This window comes from Rissa tridactyla, chromosome 3 (assembly GCF_028500815.1).
Source record: "Rissa tridactyla isolate bRisTri1 chromosome 3, bRisTri1.patW.cur.20221130, whole genome shotgun sequence".
In the NCBI taxonomy this organism is placed as follows: Eukaryota; Metazoa; Chordata; class Aves; order Charadriiformes; family Laridae; genus Rissa; species Rissa tridactyla.
In genome coordinates this window covers 17,379,250-17,390,961 of record NC_071468.1, presented here as the reverse complement: position 1 = coordinate 17,390,961, position 11,712 = coordinate 17,379,250, and the positions used below count along the sequence as shown (strand labels likewise).

At 45.0% G+C, this 11,712-nt stretch overlaps 1 long non-coding RNA gene across 1 annotated transcript in view; it reads right to left on the bottom strand.

Moving 5' to 3' along the window:
- Positions 1–9,900: 9,900 nt before the first annotated feature.
- The window catches only part of LOC128907328 (uncharacterized), a 141,205-nt gene continuing 139,393 nt past the window's right edge, over positions 9,901–11,712 (bottom strand). The window contains exon 4 of the long non-coding RNA XR_008465563.1: positions 9,901–10,026. This is a non-coding gene — a long non-coding RNA (uncharacterized LOC128907328). The remainder of the gene's footprint in view (positions 10,027–11,712) is intronic.

The following is an 11,712-nucleotide window of genomic DNA, read 5'->3' as shown; positions in this document are numbered from 1 at the left end:
AAGGACTTGGTGGGCAGGGATGACCTCATCTCCCTTTCCTACTGAGATGGGACACCCACACTGCAAATCAGTGACTATTTGCACTCCAGCACTAAAGGGCTACCTGTCCTTTAGAGGGCTGCTGGTGCTCTCACGGACCCCAAAACTCTCAGGGCACAGCTCAGAGTAGCCCCTGGTGAAAAAGGAGAAACACCCACCATTTCACCAGCTTGCACCAGATGAGGGTTACAGAGATCACAGAGCTGGGTGGCTACCATAAGACCCATATGCTGAGATACACCGAGTCTTTCTGGAATTTGTGTGTTGCTGCACAGAAGCTCATACATACATCAGTGTGCTCCAGCCTGCAATAGAGAGCAAGACCATGACACAGCCAGGAGAGGAGCCCCATCCTCAGCAGCAGGCCCCAGTTTCACAGCAATAGGCAATTAACTCATTTATCTGCTCTCCAGCCCAGCACTGACTGAGGTGTAACAGTTAATAGAGTACAAGCCTTCTGCCTGGTTGAAGAGCTCTACTGGGGAGAGACAAGCAGGAGCCAAGTGGGCCAGAGCCTCCCCACAACAGGAATCCAGCACAGGCACCAGAAAGGCACAGCCCAGACCACCATCATCTTAACATCCACTGCCTGCCCAGGACAGAGCTGTGCCACAACTCCATCACTGCCTCGAATCCAAGTCTGATTCTGTGCTCAAAAAAAGCAGCAGAGAGCAACACAAGAAGCCAACGCTACAAGCCAGAACTCCTCTAATCCCTCTCAGACCAGCAGCGTACCCCTCCAGCTACCAGCCTCACTAGAAGCTGTCTGCAAAGCCTGCCAGGCTAGCAACCAGAGTCCACACCACCAGCTGGGACCTTGCATGGCATCTCAGTGCCAGGGACGCAGAAAAGGCTGCCCTTTGTTTTTTCTTAACAGCAGCAGTGACATCCATACAGCTATGGGAAACAGTGGAGCGACAGAAATCCCCTCGATACACATTCTCCTTCTCTCTGGCAGGTCGATTTGAACTTTGGCTTCAAACCTGTGCCTTCAGGTGCTCTGGAGGGTGAAAGTACACTGAGCGTCATCAGGGAGCAGGAATGGCCAGAGCATGGTTGGCATGGAGCATGGGCCCAGTGTCAGAGTCCCAACAAGATGTACTCCATATGTAAGCGGGGATTTAGGGAAGCAGGTAATTAGCCAGATTTAAGAAAAAGGTTTGCAGTGGCAGCAAAAGACACGTCACCTCTGCAGTGTTGTGGGGGTTTTTAGGTGCCTGTTCCAAAAAGGGAAGTGTTCCTAGAGGAAATATTTTTCAAAAGAGATTAAAAAGGCTTTGACAACCTAACCTATTTTCTTCCAGTTCTTGGATACTTGCTAGTTTACTAACATTTTCCCCACCCCTGAGAATTCGCATGGCCAAGGCGGAAAGCCAACGCAAATACTCCATCTGACTCTTCCAACTGAAAAATGTAACCGAAAAGAGGAACCTTTGGGGGGCAAACTCAGCTCATCTGCAATGGTGCCTTTTATTCAAGATGGGCCTGAGCCAAGTTTCCTTGCTCTCTTCTCCCTCCTTTCAGCATCAGGCTGTCATGGGAGCCGGAGACTCCACACAGAGACCCAGCGTTTCTGCAGATGGTCTGTTTTAGGAGGTGAAGCCACTCGCAGGTACAGCTCCCCCTTGCCTGAGGTAGCGATCAAACAGAAACCTTACGGGCCTGATTGCCCTTGTATTTGTGCCCGTTCTCTGTGGACTGACGTCAAAGATGCTACACATTTGTGTTGGCGCAAATAGCAAGAGAGGGGAGAATCAATCCCTGTTCAGCCAAACGCAGGTCACTTCCATCCCCTGGCCAAAAGTAATCTCAGGATAGCGCATAATTTGGTACTTTGATTTTAATATATTGGCATTTCCTCCCTCTTACTGTGTGAACATTCTGTTTACAATTTCAGAAAGCCACTTTGGAAAAGGCTGCTATAAATCAGGATAAATAAAAGCTTGTCCTGTTTGCCTCCAGCGTCCTATATTGCTAGCATGGGAGGTAGGGCAATTGGGGATACAAAAAAACCGCAACCAAGCTTCCTTCACTAATTCCTTAGTGTTTCAGGTAGGTCCGGACTGTAAATCTGTTGAGCATTTCATCAGTCACTCAACGGGAGTCTAATTTAGTGGAGGCATTTGACTCTTTCTTACCAATTCATTTACAGTAGCCGTCAGTATCCCTTTAAAGTGGCTGTGGCTCGCACACTAAATCTCTCAGTGGGGAGGCAAGCCTTCTTCATTTGCTCTGTTTGTGTGTTACTTTAAACCAAAGAGTAAAGGGATAATCCAGATCAAATGTGTATTCCGGATTGGCTTGGCTCTGTTGCAAAGGGTAAGCATGGAGCTTCTCTTCAATTAGCAGAAGAGGCAAAGCTGAAATTGCTCTATGAATTGCCTATAGCATTTGAGGAGACAGCAGAGGATACAGCTGCACTTTCCAAAGCAAAATGAGTCACCTGTTGTCTGCAGGAGCTCGTGCCAAGAATGGTCAGATTTGAGCTCAAGGGAGAGCTTTCCAGAGGACTTCAGCCAACAGCTGTTTCCCTTCAGCTGGATTGCGCTGAGAATCTAGCCTCAAGTTAAAGCATGAAAAGAAAAAATGGTACTAGATGCCAACAGAAGTGTGAAGGCCAAATTTCACGATAAAATGGAAACATGGATAGTTGGAATTGTCTACCCTACTTTTCTGCTTACAGCCTACTCCCGGCTTAGCGTGGCGACCCTGCCACAGCATTGGCATTGCAGGCAACCAATGGAGAGACCTGGAGAGTTCCTGCTCCTTCCTGAAGAGATCAGAAGACCAGTCTTTTTAATACATGTGTTCAACCTGATCCAGAAGTTCAAGCAGCACTAAAGTCCAGGGATGGTTTGAGGAAGGCAATTTCCATAGTGGCAAGTGAGGAGACAAAAATGAAGATGAGGCTGAGGATACGTTAGATCAGTGTCCTGTTCCATCACAGACTACCTGTAGGCATATAGCTTATTGCTGACCTCCTGAAGGTATTATAGATGCCTGACCAGCCCACCCAATTTTTCTGGGAGCTAGGCACTCTACATCTTCACAGATCTGGAGCTTGGTCTGTTTAATCACCTTTCTTTGAAGCGGGGTTAATGCTTTTCTTCTCCATACAAGAATTGCTGTGAGAACAGATGAGGGGCACAGACATCCTCCTTCTCAAGGCCTGCGCATCAGCTCAAGGGTGAGCTTGCTTGCATAGCCCTGCAGCAATTTTAGCACTCATGATAAAATACCAACCAGAGCCCACATTGTGCTCTCTAAATGGCAAGTCACTGCAGAGGAACAACACTTGAACCCATTTCCCTCACCATTTCAAAAACATGAGCTAGTTTTAAGTAGGATCTTGAAAGAAAAACATAATTTTTTTCCAGGGAAATTATCACCGGAAACCTTCCGATGAGCAGTGTAGGATGCAAGAGTAATTCTGCCTGCCTAGTAGCTCTAACACTTGGCCAGATTCTGCAGAAATGACAGCAAACGAGTGCCCAGCATGGCAGCTTGCTCTTACTCTCTGACCCTTCTCTTTCCAGACGTGCATACGACTATCACAGCTATCATGTTTTTTAAATTTTCACCTCTCTGCAAAGGAGGTATAAGCAAAGGCTCATATCTCATTTCAAGAAGTATGCCTCCCAGAGACAGGTGATTCCCAACATGGACAGACAGCAGAAAGTGACTATAAAATGTTCGTTTCTGTGTTCAGACAGAAAGAAGTTACCACTGAATCAAGAGAAAGACATCTTTTTAATAGACTTCAAAACCAGGAAGGATCACTGATCAAATCCGACTCCTAGTAAAACACAGGTCAGTGATTTCATCCAGTGAAGCCATCATCCTGCCCATGCATGCAAACTTAGCCTCCCAATTAGTACTGGTTAGAGCTTTCTAGTGCAGTATCAGGAAGCACTATTTCATTGGAAGTGAAATGTGTCAGCTCCGATTACCACTTCATTTTGAAAAGACGTATCAGACTACAGATTCCCAGGATAAGCCAAATGTAACATTTTGCTTTTCCCTTTTGTAATGGCTTTTTGCATAATTTCTTGGAGGAACTAGTATAAAATGTTTCAATGAACATTCAACTTTCACAGGAAAATTAAACAAATATGTTTACCCTTCTCTTTGGACAAAATGGAAAACCTCATTCCCACAGTGCCATCAACAAATGAAACAGAATATCACAGACAGACAGCAAGGGGAAAGCAAACAGGATTAGCAGATACGTGGCAATATTCATGCGACGTTACTCACTTTTCTGCAGTAACACCATGTTTACACCCACATGAGTAAAGGCAGTAAGGACAAAAGCTAGTTGTGAGTCCCTCAAAATCTCTTAGAAAGAAACCCTTTGTCTAAAACATGTGTGTGATGTTCCGCCAGAAAAATAGTTTCTTCCCCATATTCACAATGGTGAGATGATGGGAAAGAAGTGTCATTCTCAAGAAACCAAAAAGACTATTTAATCATTAAAAATTCTAATGAATTTTCACATCCTATGTCACAAAGCCTTGCTTACAAACATCAAATGGTCTTCTAATTATTGAAACCTTCTTTAATTCAAGCTGCTTTGAGGGACTCCCACAGTGCTGAGGCTCTTCCTTCTAAAGAAATTTCAAATTATAGCAAAGCTGACTAAATGAACCTACATGTGCTACCCTTGCTTTTGACTGTCTGGGGCACTAATAAGGGAGCTTCACAGTGCAGTGCATTTTCTAGGCATTTATCTTACCATATACCTACCAAAGTTTTCCTCCTTTTTCCATTTTCTCATTTTCCCCCTCATAGTTTATATTGCTAGAATTTTCCCCATGGAAACTTCAAAGAATTTGAATTTCAGGATATTGATTTAAATTACTATATTTCTGGTGGTCTTCCCTACCCCTCAACTGAAAAACAAAAACAACACCTAGTTTAGACATTAGGACTAGATAGGAAGGGAGGAAAAAATCAGAAGACTTTGACCTGGGTTCCAGTTTTGAAACCAGCACTGTGCACTAGGTGGTGATTTTCTGTGGTGTATCAGTTCAAAGTTCTCCTTTTCTCACTTTCAGCCATAGTGAGCCTGTCCCTGCAAAAGCTTCACACTGCTTTCCTTCCTGAACACAGTTACTTTCTGGGATGCCAAGCTCCAGCGTAAGGAGGGCCCGGTGCTCCGCGACAGCTACACCACACCGGGGAAAGTATTAGTGATGGTCCCACGGACAAAACACATGCCAGGCTGAAGGGACTCATGCATTCCCGAGGGTACTTAACTTTGAAACACGCTTTCTCTTGGTGTGAAACCAAATTTCCACCACTACAGTATCCTTCAATATTTACTTATTTCAGGCGCTTGCTGCCATATCAGGAGACGCTGCAATTTTAATAACCAGCAACGTATTCTTCAGATGGGAGAAGCAACTTGTAGGGTATACAGTGTCCTGCTGCAACAGAGTATGTCAATGCTGACACCCAACCCTACAGAAAGCAAAGGAGAACCAGTACTGTAGACACTGCCCATACGTTACAGGCACTGCCTAGAGGTAAGCGCGTACCACCCTATGGAGCTAGCAGTGGACTGGATGCCTTTTAGACACCCAGAAAGTCTCAGCATGGAAGAGATTACAGTCTGTAGACATAAATAAAAGCCCAAAGCTTCTTTGTCTGAAAGAGTAATTATCTGTCTGACTTAAGAATTTATGCTGTTAGTCATTACTAGAGTATCTGAGCACATTCCGGTTTAAATCAGTGGGAACAGAAAAATCTCTGGTGGTGATACTTTTTGAAACTTGCTACTTAATATCTGAACAAATATGTACGTTGCATCTATAAAGACTTTTTCATTTCATCTGAGAGCAGGTCACCATCCTTTGTTAATGTTCACAAGGACACAAGGTCCAGTTCAAAATCTGTGCTTGTATTAAGCTGAAGTAGCAACGATATAACATCAATTAATTTGACAGTAGAGGGAATAAGCCACAGAGGGCCTACAAATGCACAATGCACTGGTTTTAAATACTCATTTCTGTTCCCACATTTGCAGCTGCCAGAGACGCACTAAGATCACCTTGATGTTGCAAGCAAGTAAAGCAGAAACTCCTCACAAATAATCATGACAGCAATAGGACGGGCAAACAATGAACTACCTGAGGAAAAGGCCGTGTTGCAGTATCTGAACTCAGTGGTAACCGATGAAAACCTCTCTGAGCTACCTGAGGCCATTCACAAACATTTAAGAAAGGAGAGAACTACAAAAAGGGAGCAGGCTGACACCTTCACCTGGAATGGGAAGCCCTCCATTTTTTGGGGGAACCTCCCTGTCATTTAAGCCACCTACATTTTCATTTCTACTCCAGCTACAAGGAGTTCTCTAAGCCTCCCTGATACGAAGTGCTTAGGAAATCAGCAGCACCAAATACAGCTCTTATCAGTACTGAGTCAAGCCACTTGTCCCACGCTCCATCTTCATCAAGCATGTCCACCCAGGGGAGGGACACGGAAGGAAGACTGCAGCAGATGTAAGCAGCAAACTGAAAATGTCAAGCACTTACCACAAGGAGATATGACCCTAAGTTTCGGTGGCCTTTCATGCACCTTGAAAAGGAGTGCTTGGCCGTGGGGATCTCCAAAAGCTCAGAGTGGAACGTGAAGGTTTTCCCTTCTGCTTGAACTACCCCATAACTTGCTTAGCCGTGGAAATACCTCGCACTCAGGAGAACCTGGTCCAGGCAGTGCAAAATGGATCATTTTGTTAACTGAAGGTTTTCTGCTTTCCTGGCCACTTGCCACATTCAATGAGAGATATGAAACTCTTCAGACTTGTGGGAATGACACCCCAAAAATTAACTCGGTGACTTTTATCAAAAATACAGGGCATAGTTGTGTTCTCAGTTACATCTGTGTGACCCATCTGACATTTCTTCTACATTCACCTCCAACACAGTGAGACAGATAATGAACTCATTAACTGCTGGACTGTGACTTGTCCTAACAAAGAAGTAAACAAATCGAATATTAGACAGTCTACCATGCTGGATGAGATCTTGAGACTAGATCTGTATTGCACACAGGCTTTGAGAAGAGAGGAGAAATTTCCCCCGGTTCTTTGGTGAAAGACTCTTCGCATATTCCTTTGCGTTGGGCTTTGTAGGCTGTTTTTCCACCAGGCGGCCACATTGTACTCCAGAGAGGCTACATTCACATAAAGACAAACAGGTGAAGTAGATAAAATCATTTGCAGTCTTTTCATATGGGAGGTGTGGGCTGCTCTGTAAACGCCAGGGAGCAGAAAGACCAGTGCTGCTCCCTCAGGGAAGGCAAACCAGGAAGAACCTCACAGCCAAGGCCCATCATCCCACAGTACAGAGGACAGACCTGGAGATGGCAGCCAGGTCCAACCAAGAGTCCAAACCATAAGGCAATACCACAGTCACAAGGCAGGTCCAAGGTGAAGTTGGGAAGTCAATCCACAAGACAGGGTTAAGGATCAGGTTCAGTGACAGCCAGGGACATCCACAGCAACAAGGCTGAGTTCAGGTCAAGCCAGGAAGTCAGTCTGCAGGTTGAGGTCTAGAACAAAGTACTCTATGGCTGTGGCTGCAGATCAGTGCTCCCCTAAGATAGCTCTGGCAGGGAAAGACTAGAGGCCCAGGGCTGACCTTAAACAGAGCCCTGGGGCTTGTGGGTGTGGTTGGAGACCCCAGGTGAGGTTGATCAGGGCCATTAAGGCCCATTAGTGCACTCACAGCAAAAAAACATAGATTTTTTTTTTTTATATGTTTGTGAATTTACTTAAAGCACAACTCAAGGACCTACTCAAATCAACGCAGAGGTCCAGCCCAGTCCTCAAGGAGTTCTAAGGGAGAAATTCAAATAAGCACGAACACACAATAAAGTGCTCCTTTAGTCAGCCCTACCTGTTTGGGGTTGAGATGCTGTGGCTGATTATGTGGGGAAGGTTGTGTCATCTCCACATCTGATTGACGGATAAAAGATTTCTGAGAACCGACTCATGCCTTTTTGCATGGAATCACTGAGCATTTTCTTTGTAACAGATGTACTACTACACATACACCTTATCAATGTGGGTAGTAAAGCAATAATCTGACACGCCAACTTTGCTGGAGTCGCAAACAGAATGAGTGTGTTGGCTCACCCTTGTCTGAAAGTGAGAATAAATAAGTACTATCATTTTTGTGAGTATTACTGTCATCAGCGATTAATTGGAATAATGAGCTATGATGGTGAGCTAGCAGAGGTTCTGAAAGATGAAAAGGTATATCATACCACAGAGAGAAAATCACTGGCCCTTACAAAAGACATTCACTGTCTCTAGGGGAAAAAATAGTAGTACGATTAGAGGAGTACAGTAGGCATTACCCCCTCCCAGAACATAATCCTGAAGTATGATAAAAGGGTATTTCGCCCAGACATTATGAAACATGCAGTGCTGACACAGTGGGAGATCATTTTCAGCAGCCTTGATCTCGTACTGCCTCTAACAGGACGTAGGGGCTTCAGGGCACTTAAAGCCTGTCTGTGGGGAACGTGAATGTAAACTTAGCCATATTCACACAGACAAGAGTACACAGGGATATGACGCCCCTTTTTCAATCACATGGCTCTGCTTCCTCCTGCCTAAAGAGAAAACAATAGAAGCACGCACCCAGAAGTTTCCTTCTGGGCTCTGCTCTTTCTAAGTGACATTATATTCATATCCAGTCGTTACAACCAAAAGAATAAATAAAACATCCAAAATATACATGGATGATCTTGCTCTCCAGACAGCATGTGATGTTCAAAAGGACTGAGAAACTCAGACATCAAACACATGACCTTCCTTTACAGCTGGCTGCATAATTCCTCTAAGGCCCAACTACAAAATTCTCTTCCCTTCCTGAACCCTGCTGAATTCTTGCATTGCACAGGGGAATTTTGCCTTGTGTGGAAGAAAATATTTCCTTCTGCTACTTCTACATTTGCAGCTTTCAAATCTCTGAGTGTTAGAGGAGGAGAGATAAATAAGAGCATGTGATTTATTCTCCTTAGCTAGACAGAAAGCGTGGCCTGAATGAAAGATTAGGGCTCCAGATGCGCTCAACAACCATCAGTCACTGCTTTCAATGGACATGCAGCTCTCTCTAAAACTTGGACTGTTTCCACAAAGTTCTTTATCTGAGGGCCAAACCCTTGAAAACTTAAGCCTAACTGTGAGCATCTTCTCAAAACTTCCCCCTACCCTTTTGAGTGGGCCTGACACCCTCCACCACCCCTGCCTGTCCTCCATGGCTGACTTCTGCTGCTGGGTGTCATTTAATTTCTCCACAATGCCTGGTGCTGTAGACCAGTGGGAATATGCGGACCCTGTTGGCACTCGTTGGGGAAGGCTTGCAAAGACAAAAATGAGTGCCCCAGTCACTCCACACGAATGCTAGTAATAGCTATACATCAACCCACACCTTTGTGTATCTGTCAGTACTATCTGCATCTATCAATTAAAATTGCTGAGTTTCACGCCAGAAGTCTGGGACTCGTAGGAAGACTGTGAGAGCTACCAAAGATAAAGAAATCTTGAAAGCTGAATGCTACCTACCCTCTCTTTATCTAATTGTATCACGAAAGGTTTCATGGAGGGAGCCTGACTCACTTCTCACACTTGCTAATTAAATCTTGTTTCAGCAGTAATTCTGTGTTAATACTCCTCCCTTACAAGGTTGCCTGAAGAACCGGTAAAGGCTTCTGGAAGAAAATCTATTGGGAAACTCACCTGGGATTGGACTGAGTAAGTTTCTGGCAAATAAAAAAGAATGGCCAAACCCCAGGAAGGTTTCTCCTGAGAACAGCCCAAAGCCTGGCAAATATAACACCCACCTGGTCCCGAGAAACCCAGGTCAGACACTCAGTTGGCGGTCCCAAGGGAACAGACTGCAGCATGTCTTCTCCACCTCCAGCAACTGCCAGCACCACTCTCTGTTGGGCTTGTCAAGGCTGGCCTCATGTTTGCTGTATGGGGGAAAAAAATAAAAATAAAAGGTCTCAGGTTAGTCCTGGAGTGAAATGAGAATTATCATCCAAAATAGTGGTATGAGACGGAGAACAGTTTCCTGTAACGTCCTGGGTAAGAGACAGGACTATTTTGAGGCGCCAAGTGATGAGGAGACAGACAGGACACAATCACTGCCCCCTTGGCCAGGCGATTTTGATGGCCTGGGGAAACAAAAGAAGTCGTGCCTCTCTTCCCTCCCACCCTTTCGGCAGCCCAGCCCTGCCTGAGCCCCCATGGCAGGGCACCCACAAAAGAAAGGAATTTGTTCCCACAGCTGCTTGGGTCCAGGGACAGTCTGACCCAAAACAGCCCATGAGATCAAGGTTTTGCTTCTTGCAGAGAGGTCCGCCTTTTGCTTTGCTTTGTGGAAAACCAGACACACATTCATGCAATCACAGCGAGTGGTGGATCCCAGAAGACATTTTACACCAGCATGGTCTACCCCTCAACAAAGCTGAACGGGCATCAGAATAACACATGAGATGTCAGGTACGCTGCAGCCATAATTGATCAGTTGCAATTATTGTTCAGATACGTGTCTCATTTGGCCATCAGCACCAAAGCATGAAAGGACGCCCTTAGCACAGTCGGCATTATTTTATTGTTATGGATGAAATAAAGCATAATAAAGCAAGGGAGTATTTGCAGGGAAGGGCTTGAGACTTGGGAAGGATTAGAGTTTTGTTCCCAGATTTACCACAGATCTCAGCTGTGACTTGGAGTGAATCACTTCATTTTTACCCTGTACAAACGGGATTCTCCCTTCTCTTTGTTGCTCTTATCAGTTTAGGGAAGAGTCTCTGACAATGTGCAGGCGCCTAACAGCCAACACACAGGCGCCTTAAACAAGTTAAGGGCTTTGAGATGCTTCTGTAATTGTAAGAAAAAAAATCTGCTTGATAAACGAATTATATTGTTCTGTCTCATAAACACATTTGCTTGTGTAACATTAAGCAAGATGGTTTTTTCTTAGTTATTTTATGCAGAAAAAGTATCATGTTAGCCCACTGGGAACTAGAAAGATCTACTGGGCGGGCACCCACATCTGTGAACTGAGTAGAGGTGGACTGACAACATTCTTCTGAAGAACTTCAGTTCCTCTCTTTTCGTTACTCACGTACCATACTGAGCCGCGGGGATCGGACACTGGGGCAGTGTGAAAAAACCTGAGCCAACTGAGCCTCTCTTCAGAGAACAGCAGATATCACTCAAATGTTCTGCCAGTGTTAAACCCAAGAAAGCCCTACTGTCTCAGCTGGATGAGAGGGATAATCCCATACAAAGGCTGTCTTTACCCACATACTCCACAACTGGGTGAGAACTAAAATAAACCCTTCTGAGCTCTTGCTCATTTTTCCGGCAGCAACCTCCCATGGCCCATCCTTAATTATTAAGACCAGCTCATCTTCATTGCGTTTTGGAGACAAACTGACCTGCGTTAACTGTGTGCTGTTACAGCCCACCACCACTCCAGCACTGCTAAATGTGCAGGTTCTGACTCAGGAGAACATTTTTATTTGAGCCATGCATAGGGGTTCTCTATGAAATAAAACCCTGTAACTCAAATTAACTCCAAATAACTCTTTGTTAACTTCAAAGCCCTGGCAAGAGCTTTGGAGCTGACAAGACGCACTGCGAGCTGG